The sequence below is a fragment of the Gymnogyps californianus genome, chromosome 25, assembly GCF_018139145.2.
Source record: "Gymnogyps californianus isolate 813 chromosome 25, ASM1813914v2, whole genome shotgun sequence".
NCBI lineage: Eukaryota > Metazoa > Chordata > Aves > Accipitriformes > Cathartidae > Gymnogyps > Gymnogyps californianus.
Genome location: NC_059495.1, coordinates 3,223,974 through 3,249,567, shown reverse-complemented (window position 1 = coordinate 3,249,567; position 25,594 = coordinate 3,223,974). Strand labels below are relative to the sequence as shown.

The 25,594-nt window shown below is 49.1% G+C and overlaps 1 long non-coding RNA gene across 2 annotated transcripts in view; it reads right to left on the bottom strand.

The window, feature by feature from the left end:
• LOC127025821 (uncharacterized) overlaps positions 1–25,594 on the bottom strand; it is a 210,061-nt gene that overhangs the window by 7,455 nt on the left and 177,012 nt on the right. For both annotated transcript variants that reach the window (XR_007767700.1, XR_007767699.1), the window contains exon 2: positions 3,529–3,586. This is a non-coding gene — a long non-coding RNA (uncharacterized LOC127025821). The remainder of the gene's footprint in view (positions 1–3,528; positions 3,587–25,594) is intronic.

The window sequence follows — 25,594 nt, the reverse complement described above, 5'->3', positions numbered from 1 at the left end:
TTGGAGCCTACGTCACCCAACTGGACACTGATCCTGGAGTCTTGCATCCTGGGAGAGTACAGTGCTGGCCCCCTGCCATGCTGGGAGAGTGTGCTCGGCTTCCCTATGATGGTGTGATACTTAGTGTACAGGAAAGAAAGGAATAAAAGTGGTATCTCACTAGCTGGACTCCCACTGGGTATTCTGAGGAATCCAGTTAGTGGGATGATCTCCACTACATTCCTGCTGGTGCTGACTTGGAAGAGGTTACTTTAAATCAGCACAGTTTATGCTGGAATGATCCCAGTGGAAATTAGGGGGGAAAAAAACAGGTGGTGAGTTCTTGCTTCATATATCTAATTGGGAGGCTGACCAAAGTCTAGATAAAGCAACATCAGCGTTGAGTTAAGCAATATCCTTTAAAACAAAAAGGATGTGAATCTCCTATGCAAGACAAGCCTAGTAAAAGAGATATTATAAATCTAAGTGAAGCCCTCAAATTCTAAAGGGATATAAATCTAATTAAAGTGATATAAATCTAACTGAAGAAATACACTGTAAATCCAGCCAAAATGATATCCATCTAAGGAAAGCAATGCAAATGCACTAGAAACACCATAAATAAAATCAAAGCAATATATAACATGTAATGGAAGCAATCTGAAACCTAAATCAAGTGATATAACAGAATGATATAAAACTAATTAAAGTGATTTATAAAATGGACATTTTGAAAAGAATCACGGCCCACAGAAGATGAGAATAGCTGAAGAGAGGGACCAGGATAGGTTTATGAGCAATAAAAACACCTGCAGCTACAAAGAATAAAACAAGGTTAATTAGGTGCTGTGCTTCAGGGCAATCTCCAGTTGCAGAAGGGGTCAGGAAAGCTGCTCCTCTTTGAGTACAACACTGAGTCACAGTCGCTTCTGACCTACACTACATGAATGGCAAGAAAGCAAAATGGGGATGTTTGCATGGAGTAAGTGTAATGTAGTGAAGATAACAACAGCGCTGCTCAGGGGAACCCCAGAGTCTTCCAGCCCGAGGTCCTGGGAGCTCTGGGGGATATTCAGTTAAGCAGGAGTTTGTGGGAACGAGCATAATCCCCTGCACGGCTGAACGCACTCATCCGACTATCAGACCTGACGCAGCAATGTGGGCTAGGAGAGTCAGCCCCATGTTGAGGGTCGACTCTCAAAACAGTTAAGAGAGACTGGAATCAATTTAAGCCCGAAGCAAAAGGTTAGGCACATTTTAGCCATGCTTTGCCATGCGGTGATGCTGGGTGCACAGTGCCAGCAGCGATGGGGCCAACAGTCTGGAGCAGTTGGTGTAGTGGGAAGGACGAGCTGCCGGGTGGTTAGTGGCTTCCCCCTTCCCCCTGACCCCCAGAGGGGTCCGGCTCCCCTACAGACAAAGGGACAAGAGCTGAGTCAGCCAGCACAGTCCTGTCTGAAATTTCTTCCCCAGGGAGGCTCGTTTCCATTTCAAACTTTCCTGTATACAGTGAAGCAACAAAAAGAAAATGAAGTATTTGGGGATTTTTTCCACTTCAGTTATGAGCAATGAACTCCTCCTTCCCCCTTCGCCTCCCATGTTTAAAGGCAGAACTGTCCCACATCTTCTGTGTTTGCAGAGGGAGACAGTGGCTAATATTTTTCTCTTAAACTGGAAAAATCTCATTGGTAGTTTCTGTTTTCATCCACTTTCACATAAAATAAATGCCTAAGGATCTTTTGGTTTTCAGTTAAGTGATTTAATAATTGACCTAATATGACCACAATACAAATAATTAATAAGACTGTTACTTGTCTTTGGAAAAAAATCAGTTTCAGAAAATAGTCAGATCTGCTCAAAATTCTATCTTCCTTTAGCTAAAAGAAAGCTCGCTCTTTTCATTCTGAATAATAAAACAACCTCAATTCAGCTTTACAATTGAGCTTTTCCCTTCCAATCTTATTGCAAAGTGCCATATGTTTTATACTTACGATTTCAAAATTTTCTCGTGCTTGAAAGTCATTTGGCATTTGAGCATCTGCAGTGGTCTGAATTTCATTTTTCCAGAGTAAAGGAAAATATCTATTTTGTGGAAACTTACTGAAAAGCAGCAACTCCCTCCCAAAACCCCCAACCCCAACAATTTAGGTTAGAAATCAGCCTAGAGGGAAATGCAAATATTTTTCTTGTAGATTTAGATGGAAACGTTTCCTATGCTTTCCTGGAACATTAATGCAAAATTAGGCAGTCTGTTGGACTGACGGGCCCACTGAATCAAATAGCTTTAAACAAAACCCCAAATTAACCAAAATGTCTGTTCACTTCATCTATAGACAGATACATTGCATTCTGTGTCACCTAATCTTACGTGGTCTTAAAGCTCATTGGAAATAGTTTTGTAAACTATTATTATATTATATTCTTCTCATCAAAGCCATGTGGGGTGTCTAACCATGGGGATCGGCTTGAAACTGGGTTAAACAGCTGGGGATGACCAGGGGAGAGTGACTGAATAAGCCACCCTCACCAGAGCTGTTTGTACCACACCTTTGTTTTAAGTGCCTCAGCAAACTTACAGAGCTCTTTACCTGGAATCAAGGAGGTGGGCAGACATTCAGCATAGCCGAAATTCAAGCCTGATTTAGCCCAAGCTGGAAGGAATGAGATGTGACACTTAGAATTAACAAATCAGCTGGAAATTAGAAAATAGGTCTGGGGACTAACGGCTAGAAGTTATACACCAAATCCAGAACGAACTCCCGAGAGCCCTGGTTCCCACAGTGGCACATCAATGCCTCCTGCTTTCCTTTGGCTGTCAGTAACCCTTCCATTTATTTGAAAACAGCAATAAGCCTCAGATACAGTCTGTTGTGATGGAGTAAATCATACAGGTCACTGGAGTTATCCTTCTGTGCTATATTTGTATAATTCTACACTGAGAAGGATGTTGCCTCTGCAACTAGTCCTGCCCTGAAATCAGATGTGAGGGACAGTGCTAGTCCCTGTGAGCAGAGGGGCCAGGATCTGGCTCCGGGGATTTCACATAGTGCACATGCAAGCTGGATCCAGCCCTGGGACTTAGTGGAGATTCACCACCAGGCTGCGTCTCATCCTGTTCTTTTGCCGAGGTGGTGCAATCAGTATTGAATACAGACACTGAAATAATCATGTCAATACAATCAGCAAACAAAAGCCCTGAAGCCATGAAACACTCACTCTGTACTGTCACTAAAACTTTTCCAGTAGCTACAGGAGGACGAGTGCTGTCCAGACCAGCCTGAAACACAGTGAAAGCACCTCGGTGCATCATGCACCATATGTGCAGACATGAAAAAGTGTATGATAACCTAGCATGCTTTGAAAAATGATAGGGAGTGATTTAGGATGGGGAACATCGCTGGTTATTATAGCAGGGTAGAAGATAGGGTTGCAATGACATTTGAAGAAGGACAAACAAGATTTTACTCATGGTCAAGTACTTCTGGGGTCAAGGCTCTGTCTTTGTGCTGCCTGTTGACAGCACCTGGCCAGTGAGATCCTGGCACTTACCTGAGAAGCCCAGGTCTTGCTGCAGTAAATGTAGTAAGTGATGAAATGATTATCCAACCTAGAGAGATGGATTTAAAAAGGCAAGGTTAAAGCAGAGAAACTTCATAGCCTATCAAGAAATGAAACCCAAATGCGAAAGCTAGGGTTGATGAATCTAGAGTGGACTAGTTACAAGGTCCAAGCCAGGAGCCTATTCCTGTGAAGGACATGGGGTGGTGGCTGGCTCTGAGAATCAGAGTAGCACAGCTTATACAGGCGCCTCTTGAACTCAGAGGTGAGGGATACAGTCAAAAAAAGGCAACATATGACCTTGGCTATAAAGGAGTCTGGCAGTGATATCTATCACCTTTAAAAGGGTGGGGACCTCCTTTGGGTGACATCTTCTGCCTGCACAGCCTGTGCTTCTTGTGCTGAAAAGGCTCTGCAGTGCCCAGGAGGGATGTCACCTCCCCCCAGCTTTCTGAATTGAAGCCAGCGGCAGTCACCCCACGCTGTGGGCTTCAGTGGAGGAGAGGGAGGGGTAGAGCTGGTTCAGGTCCAGGTCGTAGTGCTAGCTTCACCAATTGATCACAGCTCTTGACTAACACGTGTTGTAAATCTTTGCTGGGTGCTGCCAACAAGCCATCAAACTAGCGATGATGGGAAGAAATCCCCCCCCATGCCAGTTCCTGCAGTCCCTCCTGCAGCTCCCAAACCCTGCTGCTGCTTTAGCTCCAGGTCCTGGGTGCTGTTATCCTGACACGTAGCTCCTGGAAATAGTCCATCCTCCCTCATCTCTGTCTTCCTAGCTCAGGGTCCTCCTGCCTGATATCCCCGCAGGCAGCGAGATGGAGGCAGGCCAAGGGACAATCTGTTCCTCATTGAGGTCATCCTGCAGCTTGCTGCTGATGTGGCGTTTGGGGGATGGAGCAAAAAAAGATAAAATAAAAATAAAAAATCTCTTCCTTGCCTGGCCTCAGTTCCAGCACTGCTGGGGGACTGATAAAGCATGAGCAGCACAAGGCCAGCAAAGGAAACCTAACTCTTCCATCCTGCTCCCAGACCGGTGGCTAAAAACCACGGCAACTCACCAGCTGGGCACAGTACCAGGACTTTAGAGGAATATTTCTATATGCCTCGTCAGTCTTTCCAAGGTCTTTTTCTGTTTTTGTCTCTCCCCCAGTTATTTCAGAGAAGGGGCTTCCCCCACCCCCGCTCCCAAAGGCCCCCCCATGCTGGGAAGCTCTCCTTCCCTACAGCCAAGCCGAGCTGCTGTGTCATTTTAATGACCCAGCTCTAAGCGCAGCTGCCGAGCTCAGACAGTTTCTCAGATTCCGGTGAAAAATCACAGCTGTCTGAGAGTTTCCTGTTGCTTTGCCTCCCCCCATTCGCCCCCCCTATTAAGGAGGTGGGGAAAGCAGGAATGCAAAAGCTGAGAAGCCTTCAGAGCTGCAAAGTTTTTTCTTCCCTCCAGTGCATCAAAGGCAAGATGCTTCTGCCTTCCCTTTCTGTGGCACGTAGGAGAAATCAGCAGCATCTTTTGAGAAGCTACCTGTTCCAAAATCCCAGAGCTCCCAACCCTCCCACATGAAAGAACTGGGCTCTGAATTTCAAATACCCCAAAGTCCGAAGAGGTTTGGCTCAAGCTGTCACTCTGGAGTTTGGGATGTGTCTTCCAGTCATGCTGTGGCGTAAAACCAGAGTCCACTATTAGATAGTGATTCATGGAAGCAGAGAAGTATGAAAGAAAACAGAAAGGGGGCACGAGAACTGGAGTAAGACAGAGCTACCACTAGGATGACTGGGAAGTTCCCTTTGCGTGCCCAAGGCACTGTACCGTGAAGCTCAGAGCTTGGCTCAGGACAAAACAAGACGGTCCTGCTTGCAGCTGCCCTGCCAACCACTTCCAGGCTGGGCAGCCCGCGAGTCACCGAGAGTGCCAGGCCTGAGAGAACACATCACACAGTTTGTGGGGCGCTGCTGCAAGGAAGTCTGCAGCCCAGAATTAATTGAGTGGCTCTTAGCGCTGCAGGAGAAATCACATCATATTTCCTTCACAGCTCGTGGGGCAGGATTGCAAGAGAACAAGAATCCCTGACTGAGATGGAGCTACAAAAGGGTCAGGGCACTCTTGTCTGTAATAGCAAGAAAAGAGATACCTTTTGCTTGAGATAAGAGGCACTAACCACAGCAGGAGGGAGGCAGAGCCTGGCACTTTGTGCTCTGCCTGTTCAGAGCAGGAGCCAGAGAGCAGAAGCTCACGAAGCACATGCTGTACCCTGACGGGGTGCACAGAGGGGGCCTGCTCAGAAAATGCTTTTGCAACAGAGGGCTGGATTAATGGGGAAAGCTGCACCCTCGGTGAATGCAAGCAGGTTTGTGGTACCACTGGCAGCAAAGCCTAGGTTGCGGAAAAGAAATCTCCCCTTCTTTCTCAGTGATACTGCCGCCAGCTGCCCCAGGGACCAGCTGGGGGATCTGCCCCAGCCAACAAATGCTGGGGGTTTCCCTGGCCCTGACCAAAAGCTGCTCCTGTGGGAATAAGCCAGCCCAGCTGTACCAGGAGATGAGGAATGACTCCTGTTCTCCAGCTCTAGGAAACCAACCCACTGGTTTATGATTCATGGTTACGGGAGCGTGGAGGCTGGTACGTGCATGTAGCCTCTTGCGTGCTAATCACAACTGAGGATGGAGATAGTGGAGGTGGGAAGCGTAGGGGGATGAATTCCCGTTCCCTAATATGAAGAGATCCAGACAGCCTGCTGAGTCAGCACAGGGTCAGCAGGGCAAGGCCAGACAGGCTTTGATTCCCCCAGCAACTGGCTTTCAGCTGGTGCCGTCCCACCACCCAGCTCAGCCCCTAGCATAGGAACCACGTGTACAAGGGGAGCTAGCTTATCCCTTCGCCTCTTTCTCGCCATAACCTTATAGCTGGAGCCCTTCCTCACAATCACGTGGCAAACATGGCTCTGTTTCAAGGGACAAAGTGCAGGAGTTTCTCATTAACAGAGAATGAAAACTGCCTGCTGTGATCCAGCTGCAGTAACTGTTGGAGGAGGGAGAAAAAGCGCTGTGGGGGAAGGAGGTAGAAAAGGAAATCAAACAAGCACAACTGCCTCGCAAAGCCTGAGCCAAGAGCTCTGCGCCTTGTGGTGTTGCCCCTGCACTCCTTTCCCCATGCACCCTGCCAAAACCCCACTGATCCCAGCATGTCACGCTGGAGAGGACCTTGTTCTGGTCCCTGAGCCTCTTGGGAGACCACAGCTGCAATGACCTTGACTTCAGCGTAACACCCAGCAAAACCGCTCTGGACACACATCTCAGTCTTGCCCAGACACCTGCAGCCCATCCCAGGATGTCAGGAGTGGGGAGCAGGAAGAGCTCTGCCTTCCCAGGGTATTTAGGAGCAGGGAACTGAACGAAGAGGAGGAGCAGGAGAAAGGGAAGTGGTTGCTGCGGTGTTTACATCTCCTCCTGTTCTCCTCCCAAAAAGAAGAAACTGAGGTTTTATTTCCCTGAGGCAGCTCCCAAAGAATTTACCCGGCATTCAAAGGAAAAGGCCTCTTTTTTCCCACCTACAGACTTAGCTGCAAAACCAGCCTCTCACTCTACAAGAGGAAAAAAACCCATATTGTTAGTGAGAGCCCACTACTGCCAAACAGATAGACCCATGTGGGCTGGGAGTAGGAGTGAGATAGGGAGGGAATAAAGTGGCCCTTTATCTGGTGCCTGGGTTGCCTGGGCTGGGGTGATGCATAGTTAGCATAACTGGAAAGGTCAAGTTTCATAACAGCCTGAAGAGGGGGGATCTTCCTTCTGGGGGAACTAGGGGAGGAATAAGGAGTAGTATCCGATGAACAAACAGCCAGATGGTCATTGACTTGCATGTGGCTTTTTCATACTACAGGGGAAAGGAGGTGTTATGGCAGGAAGTGCTATGGGCATCGCATAACCTGGTGAGAGGATGGGAGAGCGACCAAGCCAGCCTCCTTCGGCAGCAGCAGATTCCCTAGCCGTGGAGATGGAGGAGCAGACAGGGCAGAGATGGAGGTGGGGAACTAGGTGGGTGTCAGAGAGATGGTGTGACAGCACGGGCAGAAGGGAAAACGCTGAGTTTGGATAAAGCAGGAGCACAGTTTTCCTTCCACTGCATTGGCTCAGCACCAGAGAAATCCAGTCCCAGGGGAACTGTGTTTGGTTTTGATTGTTTGTAGTGAAGTGAAACAAGCTACTTTCCTTTTACCCCCAACACACACATTCACTTGCTGGCACTTTATGCAGCAAGCTAATCTAAACTGAGCGAGGACCTGCCAGCATCTGCTGCAGCTTCCCCGATCCTCCCCTCCCCAAGGGAAGTTACAGACAGTAGAATCGTCCTTGCGTTGACCTCGCAGCAAACGCCTCTGCTTTCCCCCAGGAAGAGGTGGTGGTGTTGGCCAGGGTGGCATACTGTTCCCTTCCCACCTCCTGGTAGAACCTCTTGTTGAGGGTGAAGGGCAGGTTGCAAGAGACAAAGCCCTGATCCTATTGCCATGGAGATGTTAATTCAAGCTGAGTTCAAAGGAAATTGTTCCAGCTAAAGCTAAGAAGCCTGGCAGGAAAGCCCTGCTGTCAGTTGAAAGAGGCCAGCTTCTCGTAAAAGGGGAAAGGAGGTGGGGTCAGAAAGAGGGCCCCCCGTTCAAAACACAAGCTCCAAATAGACACGGTCCTATTCCCTGCCTTTGAGCAAAGCCTCCCCTGCCACCAAAGCCACCAGCTGTGAAGCAAGACAGCAGAAGATGCCAGGCAGTCTTCCCGTACCCAGACCCATACAGAACAGCAGCAGGGAGGCAGGGGACGGAGGAGCTAGGAGAGCAGCCTCTCCCACCCAGGGCAGACATGGTGGGCATGCACTCAGGCTATCGCAGCTCTGCAGCCAGCTGCTGGGCCCTCCCTGGTGGCCCAGGTCCCAAGCAAGGCTGGCTGCCTCCCGCCACGCACCAGCAAACACTGGAGGCAGGGGGGAGAGGGAACCCTTGACACGGGCGGCAGAGCTCCTGCCTTGCTGCCATGCAAGCATTAAATGCACCATGTGATAACCAACACCTTCCTCACGAGGCTGCAAGGGACTGCCCGAGGGCAGGACAGCGCGTGCTTAGCTTGTCACTGAAGTCGTTCAGGTTTTCATACAGCCAATGCAGTTTCAGGTTTTAGTGGAAGTACTACATTTGGTGTAATGATTAATCCTGGCAGGTGAGACTTGTTGGCTGGTATAATACCTTGTGTTCACACCTGGTGTTTAGGGAATGCTTTGTCTCAGAGCTGGGGGTGAATATTCACAGCCCCTCTGAGGACGGGTGGGACTGACCTGGTCATTATTTGGCATTGCTGGAGGGCATAAGGGTCTGTATAGAGCATCTGGAGTGAAGGCAGGTGTGCTCTCCCACACAAAACATCCTTAGACTGACACTGAGGAAATGACACTGAGGCCATAGTCCAGGGTGGACAGGAGAGAGTGCAGAGCTGCAAGGTCAATAAACAGCTTTGAAGGAGATGATGAAGCAACCAGCTGCCAACCCCCTCCCCTGCCCTGCAGGAGCACTTTGAACATCTACCCTGAGTCAGAGCAGGAGTGGGCCTGCTTAGTGCAAGATTTGGAGGAGAATTATGAGCAGCCTAGCTTAGTATTAGAGACATTAACTGTGGTTTTAAAAAAAAGAAAGAACAAAAACCCCAAACTCAGAACAGACTCTTCCAACTGAGCTAGAATATCTTCCCATCTGCTCCTCCAGTGCCAAGAGGCGAAGCAGGCACTGGAGTCAAACTGCTCCCTGCCAGCCAGGGCAGCGAGAGGAAGAGCAGAAGCTTTTGTCTGTACCAGGCAGCCCTGAAGAAACTGCTGGCTGGCAAAGAAAGGCCCTGAGGGAGTCCTCTGCAGTCCCCGGCCAGTGCTGAACACTGAGGTGCCTGCAGGAAACTGCTAGCAGCACAGTTCCCCTCCCATTCCCCCATCTCCCTTTCCCTCCTTCCCATCTCCATTGCCTTCCTTGCTGCTTCTCTGCAGCCCCTTCCTTCTCTTGCAAGCTCACCCTGCTGCTGGGCTCAGAACTACTGCCAGGAAAGTGGCAGGGAGCAGTAAGAAAGCGCTGACAGCCAGTTAGTACTGCGGGTTTCACATCCCGCTGGTTTAGCAAGACTTGGGCCTTCTCCCACCTCTTCCTTTTCTTTCATCTTCCCCTGCTTCTAGGCTGTAGCTTGAGGCTGCAGCTGCTACAAAAACAGGAGAAATTTGCTAATGGACAGCAGAGAGACTTCCCACAAATCAGAGCACGAAATGTTTTCTCTCTCTTCTTCTTAACTTTTTCTCTCCTCCTATCATACCTTCCCCCTTTTCCTGCCATCTCTCCCTCTCTGGGACTGCTTTCCTTGCCGGCTGGCTCCTCTCCTCCTGTGTCACTGCTGAGAGCACGAGGGGCTCCCTCCTGAAGCAACGCTGACTTTTGGCCTGCTCAGCAACGTGCCTGAGCAAGAGGAGAGAAAGTAAGGAAAAGGGGAAGGACAGACTTGGGTTACTGTGAGCTATTAGGGCAGCGAGAGAGCGAGCGAGTGAGAGTGTGTGCAATGAAGCAGAGGAGGAGACCTGAATATGCTAGGGTCGGAAATAACAGCAGTGATACTTGGCACCTCTCTAGCCTCGTTCGTCTTTGCACTGTAATCTCAGAGACAGGGTCACAGCATGCTCATGGCCGCACAGCCCAGTAGTGGCAGAGCCAAGAGGAGGACCCAGAAACTGGTCTACTGGTTTGAACCGCCTCTTTGCTGTGCAGTTAGGAAACCTCCAGCCACTGAAGGGCATTGCTGCCTCTGGTGAGTCTGACAGCCCCCACCCTGCCTGCTCACCCTGCCTCGGACAAGGCGGCCAGGGCACCGCTGAAGAAACGGGCAGCGCAGCTAACTCCCCAGTGACTCAGCTGGGAACCTGTGCAATTAAACTGCAGGGTAAAGCACCTCCGTGGCCACTGCTCCCAGCACAGACGTACGCGTAAGCTGATCAGCAGCAGTACTTCTCAGAAGCCCTGTCTCCTCCTCCAGGAATGGGAAAGGATCTGCTGGAGTAGTACTAGGAGAAACTGTATCACACACTCCCTTCCTCGAAATAGCTCAAGCTTCATCCTAAAGCAAGCTAGAGAGTTTTTTTCCCCCAGGGTCTATCCAGAAGTTGAATTATTTTAGAAAAGAAAAACAACTAGTTCCTCCTAGGCAGCCACAAGTAATTTCATTTTCCATTTATATGTAGCCTTAACATTTCTCTCCTGCAAAATTTGCTCTGACATCCTGCTGAGAAGTGAGGTGGCATTCCTGTAGTCATCTACAATAATCTCTCCCAACCCCATCCCCTTTTTAATTGTAGATATTGAATTAGGTGCTCTAGTCCTGTGATAACGCTGCGATGACACAAACTTGTTAAAAACTCTGATGAAGGATCCGTGATTTCCTCCACTCTTCTAGAACCAGAGGGGAGAAGGTATTTCCCTATATCCCCCCCACCAGAAAGCGAGCTCTGAATTTTGTTTCTACCAGGAACTTGGCAATTTCCCTTTGAATACCTTTGCCTTCACTTGCCCCACATTTAGCCCTTTTTCCCACTGATGATTAAGTCCTTCTGAGGCAATATTTAGACCCGCCTTAATCTCTACCCCATGCTGATTGCAGAGCATCATCATTTCTTCTTTCCTTCCTTACTCCTTTTGTTCTGCACCCGAAGAACTTAGGGTTGGTTATTTTAACGCCCATTGCGAGGTTAGTCAGCTTGGCTTTTGACAGCTCTCATTGATTCCTCACCACGCTGACCTCTAAGCTGCTGCTTCCTCTGCTGATCTGGCCTGTTTCTACATCCCTTGCAGGCATTCTGATTACTGTTAGCATCCTTTTGAGGTGGTTATTCCTCTAGCTAGAACTGGAAACCTCCCTTGGAAGGTGTCCCCACCCCCCACCTCTCAAACATTTTGAACTTCGTTTTTTTGACTTAGAAAAATAGCAAGCCTCCTCTGAGCTCCTGAGGCCAATTTTCATTCCTGTGGATTTCTCTTAGCCAACAAGCATTCACCTATTTGAAATCAAGAACCTTATTTGCAAGCTTTGTTTGTCTTTCCATTTCATTTTAATTGAATCAGCAGTTAATCTCTGAATCCAAGGTTACTTTCTCAGTACGGTGCCCTCATCGCTTATCAAAACCCAGTCCAGGGCAATACCTTTCGTCACTGGTTCAGTGAATGCTGGTGAAGAAATTCATCCGCTATCACGTGCCAGAATATATTCCCTGTTATTAGTGACATTGATTTTTCATGCTAAATAAGAGACTTTCACTTCCTGAGTAACAATACACTTCCTCAGTCTGTATCAGGCGAATAATTATGCAGGACACTCTGGTCTGTATCCCAGTCTGACCCTGGAAATCTACAGCACAGCCCCCTCACAATGCCAGGACCAGCCCATCTTTCTTTCCCCAACGATCTTAAGTCTAATAGATTCCTTTTACAGCATGTCAAGACTTGGAGGATTCTCGCTATAAAGTTCTGTATTGCCCCTTCTACCACATATACCTTCAGGGAATCATAATTATTTCAGATCTCATCTCAGAGCAAGGTTTCCAGCTAGCCTGCTGTTTCTGTACCTCATCAGGCAGATGTTGTATTGCATAGTGCACTACATCCTCTGCCTGGAAAGCAGGGCACGCTGCAAATGGTGATGAAATGCAGTTCCCTGAACTAGGGATCCACTGAAACTGGGATTCAGCACAGAATGGGCAAAGCTTTACGTTCTCTCTCACTTCTAATTCCTCCAGCTTCAAAAAGCAGAGTTAAAAACCAAGGGTCTATGCTTAGATCTTAGTTTCTGTTAAATCTTCCTCTCAGTCACCATAACAGCAACTACTAGATACGTAAGTGCAGAGAGCTAACGCGGACACACAGCAATAGTACAAAGCATGCTATGCACCAGTGCCTTGCTCTCACGTGTGGCAGGGTTGCGAAGCAGTACAGAAATTTGCTTCAAGTGTCATTACATCACTGCAAGACGCAAACCAAAGCAATCAATACAGAATGCCAAGGGGATTTTCTTTTCTCTCTCTTTAATCTGTATTTGAGTTCCTCTCTAAAAATCTTCCCTTTCACCTCCTGATGTTTCTGCCCCTTCCGTGATCTTTAAAGCATTACTTCAGCCTGCTAAGGTGGGCATCAGGCCAGGCTGCTGAATGATACTGTTTGCTTAGTTTAGCACTGGCTCCTGTCAGGAGGAGCCCTGCTGGCTGAACACACCATTTGTGGCCATATGTGGTGTTATTTACATGGGGAAGGGAAGAAAAAAATGTATCTTTGTGAAATATGAGTTGAGAGAAAAGAGAGACACAGGCAGAGCGGGCTGGGAATGTGCCCATCTGAGAAAGCCATCCCAGCCCAGACTGTGGGAGGAATTAGCACAGTGCTCACGGAGAGGAACACTGCTCTTAAAGCAAGCTGCGAGGGTCTGCAACAAAGCCTCGTAATGGGAGAAGAAATTGGACAGACTTCTGGAATTGCCGCACGGAAGCTCTGCTACCAGCTGGGAGACTAATTTAGTTTCTGGTTTTTTTCCCCTTCTCCCCATCCTCCCCCTTTCTCTCTTTGAATAGGAGAGCAACGCGGCCAAGGGCTCAGCTCCAGCCAGATTGTACAGGCTCAGACGGGGCAGGCTGGGTCACTCAGTGGAGGAGTAAACATCAGGGAAAGCTGAAAGGGCTTTCTTAGGCTGTGCTTGAGCTAAAATGCTGAAGAGCAGCACAGGAAGCACTTGAAATCCCCAACAGGTCCCAGCCTGTCCTCATCCAGCTGCATTACCTGTTGTGAAGCAGAGCAGCCCAAGGACTGCTCTAAATCCCACAGCAGCCATGGCAGGTAATGAAAGCAGAGACAGGCAGGGGCTGAAGCTGGTGAGTGCTCTGTCATCTTCCTGCTGCTTAGCACAGCAGTACTCCACTCTTTGACTGGTGCCCAGCAGCAGCATTGCAATTTTGTCATCCCCAGCACAATCAATCTCTTCCCAACGCAGCCCGTGTGAGTAGCCTGCCGCGCTTGATGAGAGATGCTGTGCCAGTGGAGGTGCCATCTTTTGGAATAAGATGTAAAACCAACTGTCTGACAGCCTGGACTATAAAAGTTCCCTTGGCAGCTTCTGCCAGTGTTATCTTCCTCCCTCAGCCAAATTCCAGGTTAGAAACTAACAAAGCGGTAGTGATGAGCTGCCAGTATTTTAATGAGCAGTTCCCACAGACACCTTCCTACCTCTGCCTGTGATGAAACTTCGCAGAGCAGGTGCATATGTGTGCTCCCAGAAAGGGAGCTGTATTTACTTCTCACTTGTTCAAACAGCAGCAGTTACAAAAATCCTCTCTCATAACCATCACTCAAGCAGGGAAGTGGCTTATTTGGCAAGGAAATTGTCATCAAGAGCAGTTTACTGGAGATGTTTACACTGTGTTTCTGAGGGTATAATGAGTGTGCTGATAAGATAGTGCAGGAACTAGCTGACTTGAACGAGGGGGGAGTATGTTGATGGGGAAGCTGCTAGCTGTATTCTGCAAGGTGTTTGGGAAATACCCTGCTGGCACCCTACATAGGCAATGGCATTTACTCTTGAGCATTTCTTTCAGGCCGCTTAGGGAGAAGGTCTTTCTGGGACAGAAAAGCAGGACTGGGAGAGATGGGATTTCCAGGATCATGTTTTTTTCCCCCAGGAAGGTATCTGGGGTGTTTTCCCTGCTGTAAACTCAACTATCCTTTCCCAGCATCCGGGGCATTCCAGCAGGGAGGAGGAGAGGAAGAGGTACTGTCAAACCCCCAAGGAGCCCTGTGTACCTGCTGAAAATTAATCATGAAGGCACTCGCCCTGCTAGGGACTGTGCAGGACAGGCATGGACCAGAGGAGCAGCGTAAGGGGAGGCTGGCTCCAACACAGGCAGATTATCATTGCTCCTTCTGTGCTTTGCGGCCTGGCTCAGCAGCTCTTTTGCTCCCCAGGTCTGGCTGCGCTTCAATGGCAGTGGATTTACCTTTCTAGCAGGGTGCAGAAAAGCCAGGAAGATTATACCTAGTAAAGTTCCAGTCCTGTCCTCTGCCTCTGACCTCAGTATGGGCATGAGGAAGGCCCTTCCTCCTCCCCCCCACCAACACCTCCAGGGACACCAGGGATGGACACATCCCTCCACGATGCAGCCCTGGGCAGGTCCAGGCATCCACCTTACCACCAAAGACGTGGGCTTGAGATAATACACCCCTACCCCTGCTCAGCCCCAGGCACTCGCTCCGACCCCTGCTGGGAATGGAGCTCTGCCGGGACAGGCAGGTGGAGGGGGACAGGCAGGTGGAGGGGGACTAGCCCGTTCTGTCCTGGAGGGAATTTCCAGCATGCCCACATTTTTGGAGGCCCCTTTCCCCGCGGGGCTCCCGACACCCGTGTGCAGGCCACGGAGGACACCTAGCGGCTGGCAAGCCATGCCGGGGTGCCCTCGCCCCACAGCACCCTGCCTGCTGGGAACGGGGCAGGCAGGCTGCCCTGAAGATTCTCGCCCCATCGCTCACCCGGGGTGGGAGCGGCAGGGCCGAGGGGTGCTGGGAGCTCCTCTCTCCCACAGCTCTCCCTGAACTCCCCTCTCCAACTTCAGTGCTCGCACACAAGCCCCAGGCCCAGGGAAGTTGCGCAGTCCTGTAGCATGGAGGGGGAAAGTGGGGCTCAGCACCTGTGGCATCCTCCTAGCCCATGTCCTCACACAAGCAGGCTGTGTGGGAGCTTATTTGAATGCTACACGGTGTGGGCATATGGGTGCAGAAGGTCAGTGAGGAGGAATAAGCACCTCCTGTGTACTCCCAAAGCTGGACTTCCACGTCTCCCCGGTATGGTGCAGGGCACAGGGGTGGGCAGGATAGGAGAGCTGGGATGGGCCAGAGGATGCTGGGGGAGGATGCAGATGTGGCATAGGGGAGGGGGGATTTGGGTGGCCAGTAGGGCTGTGCCAGCTAGCCTGGGGGTCCTCTCCCGCACCATTGGGATGCTCAGAGAGCCCTGCTCTATAAAAAAGTCACTAAATGTGCGCTGGGAGGGACCTCTCCACTCACTGTTTCATTTTCCCTTGCTGCATGGGCAAGATATGAACACTGAGTCCAGGAGAAGCTGAGCACTAACACCCTCCAGGTGAGAGACATGGGAACCTTCCAGCAATGTCCAACAGACCTTCATCCATCAGAAACACCCTTTTACAAATCAGCTGCACTTCAACTGGGTGGTGAGCTGTGTGTGCTCTCCTCAGCGAGAGTGAAGGTGTCCTTCGTGTGTGTCCACACGTACACACTGCTGCTCTCCCATTCCTGCTGCCACGGGGCAGGGATCTCCAGGAGAGGTACAAGCAAGTGGGTGAGGGCAGTCCCCTGCTGCCCCCTCCCTCTCCTGTAGTGGCAGAGGTGGCCCTGGGTGGCAATGTGTTCCCCTGACATGGGGAACTCACCCCAAAAGGCTGTCCCAGCCAGCCCAGAGGGCAGGCTCATTGCTGCCAGGGCACAGGGAGACAGGCAGGGAGTGTGAGGCAAGGGCAAGCGCGCCCTTCCCTGTACCAGAAGAGAGCTGCAGCTCCCCCAGGCCTGCAGCTTTCTCACCCAATCTTCCTCCACCCCCCTGGCTTTCCTTCCTGGGTGCCAGCCAGCCCTATGACGCTACACTAGGCTGCGTTTGGACTTGATGGAGCCTCAAACTTAAACGCAATTAATGTAATAAAGTCCATCAGCTAGTGCATGCATGGAGCCAGCCGGAGCAGCAGGGACGGCTCCCTGAGTTGCCCAAGCTCCAGGTGTTCCCTGCCCATGCACAACAAGCAACATCCCTTCTCCACTCCCTGGCATTCCTGCGGCCCGCGGAGCTGCAGTGCCAGTACACGGCTCAGAGCTGCCTAGGAATCTCCCCCATTATTTTACCCTCTTTCAGAAGTATACCACCAACGAGGAGGCCAAATCCTGCCTCTCTGCCAGCAGCTCACTGCTGGAGAAGCAGGCTCTGCCAGGAGGTAGTGAAGTGGGGAGGCAGTGAAGGGGGGAGGCAGGAATGCATGAGCTTTTGGGCCCTCTGGGTGCTGGGCACTTTCCAAAGCTCACATGCAGCTGCAAAAGAGTTCTCCAACCTGACCAGCCATCCTGTTCTGCGGGGCCAGCAGGCAGTTGTAGTGACAATACCGGCTGGCACACAGGGAGTGTGGCAGATACCCGGCCTGAGGCTGTGCCCCTTGCTGCTGCTGCCAGTGTCCAGTCTGCTACCCTGCACCTTATTATGGGCACTTAACTCACCACATACAGCTGCTACCACAGTAACAGAGCTGCCACCAAGTCCAGAGGAGAGCTCCGTATGCTAGCCACGCAGAAAGCCCTGCCCTGGGGAGGTAGGTGAGAGGATGGGATGGACAGGCAGGCATCCGTGGGGAAGGATGCAGCAGGTGGCCATGCCTGTGCCACCAAGAAGCCCATTATCTCTCCTGACTTTGAGTTAGGTCCTGCTGCAAGGGCCTCTTGAGCTGGAGAACCCTTCAGAGGTTTGTTTTGCAGGGTGGAGGCGGAGAGGGGAACAGCTTTTTCTGCCACCAAGCCACATAGGGCTGAAGCAAAGAGGCCCTGGTGCAGTTGGCAGGAAGATGGAGGCTGGTTACAGGGAGGCTGTGAGGGGGATTCAGGGTGCAGGTGACCCTCTGGGCTGTCCAGAGCAGCGAGGATGCATCTGGAGAGAGGCAGGAGCTAGGACAGAGAGCTGGGATAGCAGGATGAGAGGTGAAGTCTGAGCTCCTGCCATTTAACAGTGGGGCTTGGAAGAAGGTATAAACAGGTGCTGAAGGACTGTGAGCTCAGTGCCAGTGACGTAAGAGCTACCACGATCAGTCTGTCCCCAGATCCTTTCCAAGGCAAACATCAGAGATTTTCCATCAGACACTGCTCTCCCTTGGATGCCAAATTTCACTCCCGTTTGTGCAAGCCAGGGCCAGTGTCCACATGCTCCCATTGAATTGCAGATCCCTTCCCAAGCCCCAAACACTGAGGAGCCCCTGACAGGAGCAGATAAGAAACCTAGAAAGACAAGCTGTGTCAAGGACTGCCTGTCCCCTGCTCCCATCTCCTTCTGAATGCCAGCAACTAAAATGCAGTCTCTGCGCTACTGCCTGGAGAAAAGCAGCCTTGCTGGCCTTCCCTGCAGCTTGCTGATCCTGTTGTTTTCACCTGGAGAAGGGGATGGGCATGACACAGTTGTTTGCCAGGCAGCTGCCACCACCCTAAAACCAGAGGGTGGGATTCGGCTGTAGAGGGATAATGCTGACCAAGGACAAGCAAGTCCAGGCAAGGCACGCAGCACAGAGCTGCTCCTGATGAGTAAGAGTGGTGGATGCTAACCCTCCTCGAGGTCTGGTCCTGACCCTCACCCTGCCTCATCTTCTGTCAAGTTATCCTGTATTTATGGCAGGAGTAAGGGAGGCTCAGGCCCTAAGTTCACTCTCTTATCTAGGTTTTGTGTTTCTCTTCCAGAATTGTTCTGATTTTTTTCTCCTCCCTTCTTTTCCCAGTGTTTTCCCTCTTCTTTGTCTCTTCCCCTTCACCTCTGTCTCATTCTTCTTTTGCTGACCTATTTTTTTCCTCTGTATTTATAGAGGAAGGGAAGAGGGGAGTAAATCAAGACACGCGCACACACACACACTGGATATTTGTCTTGCTCAGTCACAGAGTGAATAAGCGTCCTTGTTTCAACATGTTTTCCCATTTAACTTCCCAGGGGCTTTTCAGAATGAGAATTCCTCTGAACAACCAGACACAGGAGCTGAGCTCACAGTCACTTGCTGTGTGCGGTGGCCTCATTCCTCAGGCTTCCCCCCCATTCTGCACTCCTGATTTCCAGGAACCCAACAATGACACAGACCAGGGCCCACCCACCGCCTCCCCTAAAGCCTCCCCAGCAGGCAGGGAAGCCCAGCAAGGTCAGGCTGCAGCTCCCCAAGTGCTGAGCTGTCTCCTAGCGTGACGGAGCAGCAGCCCTCGTGTGGGCAAAACCTCCAATGGAGGCTTCTGCGCAGGGCAGAAGCCACGGGCAGCCGAGACCTTGCCTGCTGGGGTTCTTCTACATCTGTGGGACTGCTCAGACCAGCCCTGCTGCCCTGGGTGGGTGATGGCTCCCCAGCCCTCTAAGCAACTTCCCTGCAGGGGGGCCTGTCTCAGGAGGCTGAGCCTTCTGCAGAGATCTGACTCAAGACACTGAGGCTCTTGCAAGAGGCAAAGAAAGATTTGGGGGAGACGGCACTTGCTCTTAGCAAGGAAGACACTGACCAGGGCTAGAGCTGATCCCGCAAGCTTGCCGTCACCCCCAGCCCCTCACCAGCAGCTGGACCATGAACAAGCACAGTGTAAAGGGAGGAAGCATCTACCCCCTTCTCAGCCCCACCTGCAGCGCTCTCTCGGGGCAGAGGTTGCACTGTCCTGCTCTCCCTCCCACTGTGCTGGGCTGCTCGGTGGCCACGCGGGTCTGGATGCCTTGGGAGGGACAGAGCCATAGTTTCTGTCTCCAGGGCAGGCCAGGGCAAGGAGTGCTTCTCCATGCACAGCTCTCCATGTTACCCTTGCTAGAAACAACCAGTGCCTGGAGGGAAGCTTAGCTTGATATTGCCAAATACAGAGGATTTCAGAGTAGTTCGTGTGTTAGGGAGACTCTATTAATAGCTCTCTGTCCTTTTTCTTCTTGCCCTGCCTGTCCTTGTACTGCTCTTCTTTATCCATCCATGTTTCCCCTCTTTCTCTCCACCTGCCTCCTTGAGGCTCGGCACTGAGAGTCACACCCCATCCCATCAGCTTCACTTGGTTTCACTCCCGGACCTCACCAGGGCGCTGGGACTTTGATCTCGTGAAGGCAGAGACTCTGCACTGGGAGGGAAGCTGGGGAACAGCTGCCGACCTGGGAGAGCACAGATGCCTGGAGAGGGGGGACAGCAAACCATGGGATTGCAGCGAAGTCTTAGAGAGAGACTAAGGAGGATCAAGTACTGATGTTCCTTATAACCACCTTTTATCACCCATCACCAAATGCAGAGCTTCTTCCAGCTCCATTAGCACAGAGCCTCTGGACATCAAGCCTGCCTATAGCACATGACGTGGACTTGTCAAGTCTCTCCCATCACAAATAAAACTCTTACCAGTGGTACCCTCAACCCTTTCCCAGCCTGGGCTCCATCCCACAGCACCTCTCTCCCAGTCTAGGACCCCAGATATAGCTGTGTAACAAGCTTAATCAGCACAACTCTTCAGAGGGAGCAGAACTGTCCCTCTGCTCAGGGAGGAAAGGACCGTACAGGAGCCCTGCCCCAGACATGCTCTAGTAGCCCTTCCCATCTGCTAACACACTGTACCAGAAACCTCCTCAGTGGCTCAGCTACTGGAACTGTATCTCATGGATCAGTAAAACAAGCTCTAGGGGAAACAAGTTTTTAAGCAATGGGGCAGGGACAAAAAGGTCTCTGTTTGGGGATTTCCAGTCTCTGCCTTTGGGTTGCTGGAAAACCAATGTTTTTCAACTTAGGCAGGCCTTAGTTTCCTGAGGCATAAGATGGAGATGGCATTCCCCTCCTTTGCAGAGTTTGATGCAGGGCATTTTTTGCTGAGATGCAAACCCATAGAGAACTAGACCTAACAAAGTAATTCCTGCTGCTGGGGACAATAGCAAATTATGCTAAAAGTTATCATTTCCAAGCATCAGAGAAAAAAAGAGCATCCTTACAGAAGAGTACACAAAGAGATCCTGGGGGCTATAGACCCATTCTAGCACCTATACCCCAGGACCAAATCTTTTTCTGGAAGGAGTACAATCTGTTGCAGCTATCCAGATATCAATAAATTCAGTTCTGCCAGCTGCAAAGCAGGGAATGTTTTATTACTACTTCTACAGCCCCCAAACCCATAAGACTATATGAACTGTCAATTTTACATAAATAATATCTATCTCTTGTAGTATACTTTGTTCCCAAAGATCCCAGAGCACTTTAGAAGATTACAAACAGGTTGGAGCAGAACAGAGAACAGAATCACGATCTCCCAAGTTCGCATGTGGAACCATCCACAAGATCACATCTGCATGGTTACTGAGGCTGACTTGAAAACTGCCAGTGACCACGCTCCCAAGAAGCTAAAAGAGAACATGCCATCCTACAGCAGAAGGTGAAAAAGCTCCAGTAGTCCTTGCCAATCCAACTAAGGAATATTACTTCCTGATCCCAAATTTGGAGATTGTGTTTTAGTGCTGAGCAGACACCTGAGAGGTGCAACCAGCTCCACCCAACTTCCCCATCTCAGGTTGTGCCAATCTCCAGTGCATGAAAAGGAGGTAGAAAACAAAAACTGAAAACCAATGACACAGAAACCAAGTTAATCATCAAGGGGGGGGGAATCCTTCCTGGCCTCTACAGGCAACCAGCAGAAGCCTTGAAACACAGGCTTAATTAATTAATTAAAAACAATACGAGCATGGTGCAACAAGTCTTGTAAGCACATTGAAGGCATGCAGTATTATCCATACAGTTATGCAACGTGTTGATGACTGTAGCAAGCTCATCTTGAATCCAGTTCGGATGCTGGTGCCCAAGACTGTTTCAAAGGCCATCCCTGAACTCTGCTCCTGTAATGTCTAGAAATAGTCTTCTAATTTCTAGCCTATATTTTATAATGAACAAATTTACCCTATTTGATCTTACACTAGCACTGTCCTTTAATTCAAATAGATTTCCCTCTTTACTGGTATTCCCTTTCCTGTCCTCCACATGAATTTAATGCTGACTAGTCATTTTCCCCTTCAGCCTTTTCAAAGTTGAAGACTCAGTATAACCACTAGAAAGGGGTCCTCCCCCAGGCAGCACATATCCTCCAGTTAATGCCCTTGTTCCGTCACACAGCCTCTCACTCCTTCAGTGAATCACCCTCCTTCTGCACGCTCACTGAGTATCGTTCTTACACAATGGGCATTTATTATCCTGCCTGTAACTTGTTCCAATAATTAAGATTCCCCATGGTCCAGCTCATAGCCTGAAGGCCTGATTTAAGCCCTGGGAAGCTTGTGTTTGGCCTGCCATGGTACCCTGGAGGAGCTATTCAGCTGCTCACACTACCCTAAAAATCCAAGTCCTCGTATCTGAAGCCAGGTCCTGACCATCTTCACTAAGCTTTCAATTCAGCATGCCCCCTAACATGAAAATGCATTGCCCAAATAACTGGATCCTCCTGGTTCAGTTTTCCTTCCCTTCATCACCTACTCTGAGACACACAGCTGATTATCACATGGAGGCGGTGAGCCCAAATTGTCACAAATATCTGAACTTAAGTTTATGCCATATAAATTGAGTCTATCTTGTATAAATCACAGCTCTCAGAGTATCTGTAGATCTGCTTTAAGCACACCTGCAGCATTGTTGTTTTTTTCCCCATGCGCTCTATACCAGGGTAGCTCTACTGATATATCTGGACGCATTGCTGACTGAATCTGATACGTGTGAAAGCAACACGAAGCCTTGAACTCGTTCTGCCTGCTCTGCTGTTACGCTGGGAGCTGGTTAATGCATGGTCATTGCTCAATGGTGTCTACATGCTTGATGGATAGATTTCCTGTGCTTTCTTGTAGAAGTAATAGCCTGCATGCATTTCAGCATAACATTTTCTGGGCTGTGGATTTATTTTATATAAAGGTGTAAGAAATTAGAAAGGACTGAAAATATGTAGGATGTGCAAGGGAGTGTGGATTAGTGGGTAGAGCACAGAGTAGGCAATTAGCAGGCAGGCTCCCTGCTCCTAGTATTGGTTGGAGTTGTTGCGAGAACCGGGGCCAGTGAATCATGGGCTGGTTGATCTAATTCTCTGTGACTCTCCATGACTTCATCAGTCACTGGTGTTTGAAACTCTGCTCTGGAGCCTGTCTAAAGGAGTGCCCCGGGGTTGGCTTAACTGTTTCTATTCTATTTAGTTTGAAATGGACCCAATTTTTTCACTTTTTCCATCCTGGGGAAATTTTTTTTTAGGTACCTACCCATGAAAATTTTTGTGCAGCACATTGCACAGTGGAAGCACTTTAGTACAAGCAATAAACTACCCAAACTTACTAGTACATATACAATGAAAAAAATGAAGTTCAAAACAAGAACAAAAGCATCATGGAATGTTAAAAAAAATCAAGGATTTAGAGCGGTCACAATCTTGAAAAATAAGAGAATGACCAAGCAAAAAGGCTGCAGAGCAATTTCAGGAAAAAAGTTTCATTTTTGCTGAAAAATTTCAGTCAGTTCCACAGTACGTGCCTCAGTTTCCCTAATTGCTACATGGGGTTAGCAACCCAGACCTATTTTGCAAAGGTGTTGTCAAGTTTAATTTGTGAACCTTTGAAAAACGCTCTGAGTTTTTCAGATGAAAGGCACTGCAGATGCCAAACGTGGGTGTATACTCTGAGTCAGAGGCATAGACATGGGCATATTGTGTGATTGGCTTGACGCAGTGCACTAGATAAGAGACAGTTGTCCTCTGCGGGAAATGTAGGGATAGCTGGTGCAAAAATCACAGATGATGCTTATACAAGTGTGAACTCATGCTATAGAAATCAGGAGCCACCCTCTGGGAGGTGCAAAGATAAAGCCTGCAATAAAGAGACGTCCAGCCTGTACTTTACTTTGGCTTCTAAATTGCCTGAAATACATGTGTGTGCACAAGTCTTCTAAATATAGTTGGGAACTGAAGCACAAATTGTCTAACAAACTACCCTTTAACTCCAGTAGTCCTCCTATGATTCCCAGGCAGAATTAGCCAGCATTAGCAGTGGTTATGAGCACCAACAAGACCATGCACACCTCAAGTTTCAGACAGGTGTGAACAGTGGATTCCCCAGGAGAGGCCAGAAATAACAAGAGAGAGGTGGGCCCCATCTGCAAACAATTTTTTGGCATGAAAAAGACATGATGAGGTGTGATGGGGTGCAGAGAGATGATGGGGAAAAGAGTGGGCTTGGCCTTTGGCTACAGAGCAAAGCTGCAGTCCCAGGACGCGTGGCAGCAGAGGTGATGCATTTAGCTCTTGCTGGTCACACGTGGGCCTGGCATGGTTTCACAGGTATTTGCAAGCAGGACGTGCCCAAGGCACTAATGCCAGGCACGTGGGATGCTGCGAGAGTAAGCTGAGGTTGAAAGGGGACCAGTGAAAGTGGCGTTACGCAGAAGTGACTGGCAACAGCAGGGAATGTTCCTTACACACATGGGAGTGACATCCTTTCTTTCTTTCTGCAGACTTGAGGGAGGTTCAGCCCAGACTACTGGCAAACAGATTCTTCTTCAAGAAATCCAGCTTGCACTTGGCTCCATTAGTCTGTATGTGTGCATATGCACATGACCTCCCTCTTTCTGTCTGACACAGAGCATTTAAGCTGAGGATTCTCCAAAACGAAGCAGAGCAAGGACAGATGCCACTCAAGCTATTCAAAAGCCAAAGCAGAACCTGCAGCTTTATGGAACATACCGACTGTCACGAGGGCTGACAACAGCCTGTCTGAGTCCGATTGGAGCAACAGCAGATGATAGAGATTACAATGTCTTACATCTCAAGCATGGCCATACTTCACCAGTACTGCAACAAATGGAGGAGCTAAAGCCATGGCTGGCTTCAGGGTAGGTCAGGCAAAGCACTGCCTAATTTGACTTATTGGAGGGTGCCAGTCTTGTATGTGCCTCTGCCTGGACAGAAGAATCAATAATAAACCTCCTCCTGAGGCCAGTTACTCCCGAGTCTGCGTAGAATAACTGAATTAAACTCATTTACTCTGGATTTGCCTCAGTAAAATCAAGATGAAAAAATTCAGTCCTTCATCTTTTGACTGCCTTACTCCAAAATCTTAACAAAGTGTCAGGAAAAGAAGAGAAACCAAGGCCGCCTTCTTCCAAGTTAGACCTCTTCATATAGATGTTTTTTGCTTCTTAAGTATTAATGCTAGCTTGGAAAAGCTCTGCTGAGTCTTTTCTGTACACATGAGAACAGGCACCTCCACCCTCCAGTATTTTTAATTACTTGGAGATCTATAGGACTGTTGATGTTATACAGATCAGCTCAGCCCAGGAAGCCGGGGGAAAGAAATACATATATGTCAGCCAATCTCTTTCTTTTACGAAATTTGTTTTTAAAAAATAGCATTGCCCTTTCTTATGCCAGAGAATGACTTCTGACTCACAAAAGACTATGGTCCTATTAATAAAAAACCTGTCCATTAGAAATTACTGCAAAAGGTGCGGCCTTTCCCAACAACTATTATCCAAAAAAATACTGTATACTGAATCGTTTCGCATATATAGAGCGCCATAACGACATACAGGCAGTAAGAGGGGCTGGATCTATGAGCCGGGGTCCCAACTGCATTTCAGTTGACGAGAAAAAAATTTTCTCTTTCCTTTTCTCTCATTTTGCACAGACAAAGCCCTTAGAAACTGTATCTAAGACAGGCGCTTCCTGGCTATCTCATTCTCATATCAGATCCAAAATGTATGCTGTTCCTGTTTTGGGCTGCACCTCTATTTCGTCCACACCTAAAAAAGAGCTGCAAAATACAGACCTGGATTTTTCCTCTGCTACTTAGGACACTTCCAACCGGGGTTTTGTTATGGATTTCTAATGAGAAATTATTACGGTCTAAAAATCACATTCTCCAGGAACACCACCATTGCATTCTGCGAAAATTAAATTAAGCACAAATCTTAGGCATGGTTAATTTACACCCTGGGCATTAATCTCAGAGCAATCTCACTGAAATTCAGAGCATGATCTATGCTAAATTGATATGGTATGAGTGGAAGATCAACCTCCTTCTTTTGAAGTTGATGGAATTCACCAGTGCTTATAAAGAGCCTTTTTCTTCTGAAATCTTCTGTGATTCCAACAAGTTGAACATTTCCCAGGAATACAGCTAGTGGAGACAGATCTATTTTAACAACTCTTTCTCAGTTCTTTTTTCTTGCAAGAAATATTTTGGCCATCTAGCTGTAAAATATTTCCTC